We start from the raw sequence: 3,669 nt of genomic DNA on the forward strand, positions 1-3,669 counted from the left end.
GAAACAAAAGCAAAAATAAACTACTGGTATACATCAAAATAAAAGGCTTTTGCACAGTAAAGGAAATAATCAACAAAACTAAAAGGCAACCTAGGGAATGGAGAAGATATTTGCAAAGTACATATTGAATAAAGGGTTAGGATCCAAAATGTATAAAGAACTTATAAAACTCATCACCCAAAAAACAATCCAGTTAAGAAATTGACAGAAATGAATAGACCTTTTTCCAAAAAAGACTAGCAGGACATGAAAAGATGCCCATCATCACTCATCATCAGAGAAATACAAATCAAAATGACAATGAGATATCACCTCACACCTGTCAGAATGGCTAAAATCAACAACACAAGAAAAATAGGTGTCACTGAGGATGTGGAGAAGGGGGAACCCTCGCGCACTGTTGGTGGGAATGCAAACTGGTATGGCCACTTTGAAAAACCGTATGGAGTTTCCTCAAAAAGTTAAAAATAGGACTTAGTATGATCCATCAATTGCACTACTAGGTATTTACCCAAAAGATACAAAAATACTGATTCGAAGGGATATATGCACCTCGATGTTTATTAGCAGCATTATCAGCAATAGCCAAATTATGGAAAGAGCCCAATGTCCATCAACTGATGAATGGATAAAGAAGATGTATACTTCAAACACACACACACACACACACACACACACACACACACACACAAAATGGAATATCACTCAGCCTTAAAAAAATGAAACCTTGCCATTGTAATGTCATAGATGGAGTTGGAGAGTATTATGCTAAATGAAACAAGTCAGTCAGAGAAAAACAAATACCATATGATGTCATTCACATGTGGAATTTAAGAAACAAAAAAATAAACATGGGGGCCAGGGGGGGAGGGGAGGCAAACCAGAAAACAGACTCTTAACTATAGAGAACTGAGGGTTACTGGAGGGGAGGTGGGGATAGGAATGGGTTAAACGGGTAATGGGCATTAAGGAGGGGACTCTTGATGAGCCCTGGGTGTTGTATGAAAGTGATAAATCACTAAATCCTACACCTGAAACTAACATTACACTGTATGTTAACTGGAACTTAAATAAAAACTTGAAAAAGGAAAAAGAAAAAAAAAAAAAGAGGTTGCATTCACACTGCATTCCCTTTCATAACTTTTGAATTTTGAGTTGGGTTTACATGGTAACTATTCCAAACTTCGTAAATTTTTACAAAAAGGTAACTTCATAGTTCATTGTTTAAAATGTTTAATTTTTACTATGATTTTTCCTTTTATTCTATTAGGATTTACATATAGGAAAACACTTCTTAAATATTTACTTCTTTCAATTTAGTTATAACCATTTCTTAAAACAAAATTTCTTAGGCATATATTTTTTATAATTTTTTTTTCAATGTTTATTTTAGTTTTGAGAGAGAGAGAGAGAGAGAGAGAGAGAGACAGAACCTGAAGCAGGCTCCAGGCTCTGAGCTGTCAGCACAGAGCCTGATGCAGGGTTCAAACCCATGAACCGTGAGATCATGACCTGAGCCGAAGTCGGACACTTAACCTACTGAGCCACCCAGGTGCCCCTCTTAGGCATACATTTTTAATTTCAATATTTTTAAATGAGTTTTAGCATCCTATAGAATAGTGGTTTAAATAAAAATGGAACAATCAATTCATATGTTTTATCTAAAGTTTTAGTACTTTTCAAAAAATGTTTATTAATTTATTTTTGAGAGAGAGACAGAGAGAGAGAACATGAGCAGGGGAAGGGCAGACAGACAGAGAGAGAAAGAGGATCCTAAGCAGGCTCCATGTTCAGCGTGGAGCCCGAAATGGGGCTTAATCCCACGACAGTGAGATCATGACCTGTGCCGAAATCGAGGGTCAGACAGTTAACCACCTGAGCCCCCCAGGCACTACTAAAGTTTTAGCACTTCAATTATGGCAATTGCTGGATTGGACATTTGGTGGTTAACATATGAATAATGGTACAAGTCCATCATTCAGGTTAGTAGAGACAGGCTCAGCCATGTACATACATTCCGTTACATTCCTTGCCAGTTTCGGTGTGGACAAAAGATGCTTACCTTTCTGCATCACAGGATTACCTTTGCAGTGCTCTTACACCATGAAGTGCCATTGGACCCGGCCAGTTTCATCAGCAGAGACTGAGCTGAGAATAAAGGGAATCGTGGAGAAACGACACCGGCTGATCCCACCCAGACCCTGCACCCATGTGGTACCATCACCAGTGCGACGCACAGCAGACCTACCACCCTCCACCCCGAGACATCTACTGCAGGTGGAATCAGTGAACCATCCTGCTAGAGGTGAGAGACTATTTGGGACGCAGGGAGGAATATGGCAGGATCTCCCTGAGGGCCAGGATGTCCTCCTCAGCCCTGAAGACAGGTGCTTCAGAAAAGGTGAGACAACCGAATCTACCTGGTCAGCTTCACTTTATTCTTGGGAGGGCTGGGCCTCTGTCTCTCCTGCTCCTCCACCCCAACAAAGGAGTGTCAGCTCTCTGGAGGGCAAGGAACCATGGCTATGACAGAGTGATCTTCACAGGCCAGTTGGTCCAAGACACCTCCAGGGTCTTCTCTGAGTGTAGCCTGACCCTAACCACAACTGTTGAACGGTGTCAGTACCTGGATGCTGGAACCCAAGAAGCAAGAGGCCTCATCACCTGCCCTTTGAAGGCCTGACCCACGTGACCACTAGTGACTTAGCCAAGAAGAACCTTTTATGTAAGGTTAGCAGGCCGTCAGACATAATGTGCAATTCAAAGGTACTTTATTTTTCTACATCAATTACCCCAATCACTTTAATTAACAGTGAGCCCTGCACTCTCAAATACCTATTGGTTATCAGCTTTGTTTTACTAAAGTCCACAGTTCTAGATCTATCAAAATGTTCCAGGCAGAGAAAATGTGCAAAACTCAAACTGAGCTAACTTTAGTATCAGCCATACCAAACCTCATCAATTCCCACTATAGTCTCCCTTCCCCCAGATGCAACTGCTTTGAATTATTTTTTTTTAATTTTTTTAATGTTTGTTTCTTTTTGAGAGAGAGAGGGGACGAGTACAAGCTGGGAAGAGGTAGAGAGATGGAGACAGAGGATCTGAAGGAGACTCCACATTGTCAGCACAGAGCCTGACACAGGGCTAGAACTCGCAAACTGTGAGATCACGACTTGAGCTGAAGTCACTTGAGCCGTGGATTACGCTTAATCCACTGAGTCACCCAGGCGCCCCCGCTTTGAATTATTTTAAATGTTTTAAACACTATTTACCACCATACTTTTTAAATATTGTGGTTATGTAGCTTGGTCAGCTACACAAAGCTCAATTTTCTGAACAAATGAGGGATTTTTCTCAGGTAAGGAAGCCTAGAAGAAACGCAGGGCTGACACAGGACCCGATACGCCCTCCAGGACCCATCTGAGACCCTTCTGTTCTGCCTCCTCAGCATGCGGCTCTCTCAAGCTTGTCACCTCAGCATCTCAAGATGGACATACCACATCTACAATCTCAACTGTGTCCCAGGAGAAAAGAGGAAGGGTAAACGCAAAGGCACATTCCAGCTGCATCTGCTACCCAGGGACTTTTGATCATCCATCACTGGCCAGAATCATGTAAAATAACCACCCTTACTGACAAGAAAGGCAGGGAAATAGAACCTTTTGCTAA

At 41.6% G+C, this 3,669-nt stretch overlaps 1 pseudogene; it reads left to right on the forward strand.

Annotated features, from left to right (window-relative positions):
- Positions 1–1,815: 1,815 nt before the first annotated feature.
- Positions 1,816–2,683, forward strand: LOC125929742 (NXPE family member 4-like; annotated as a pseudogene).
- The last annotated feature ends 986 nt before the right edge of the window (positions 2,684–3,669 follow it).

This window comes from Panthera uncia, chromosome D1 (assembly GCF_023721935.1).
Source record: "Panthera uncia isolate 11264 chromosome D1, Puncia_PCG_1.0, whole genome shotgun sequence".
NCBI lineage: Eukaryota > Metazoa > Chordata > Mammalia > Carnivora > Felidae > Panthera > Panthera uncia.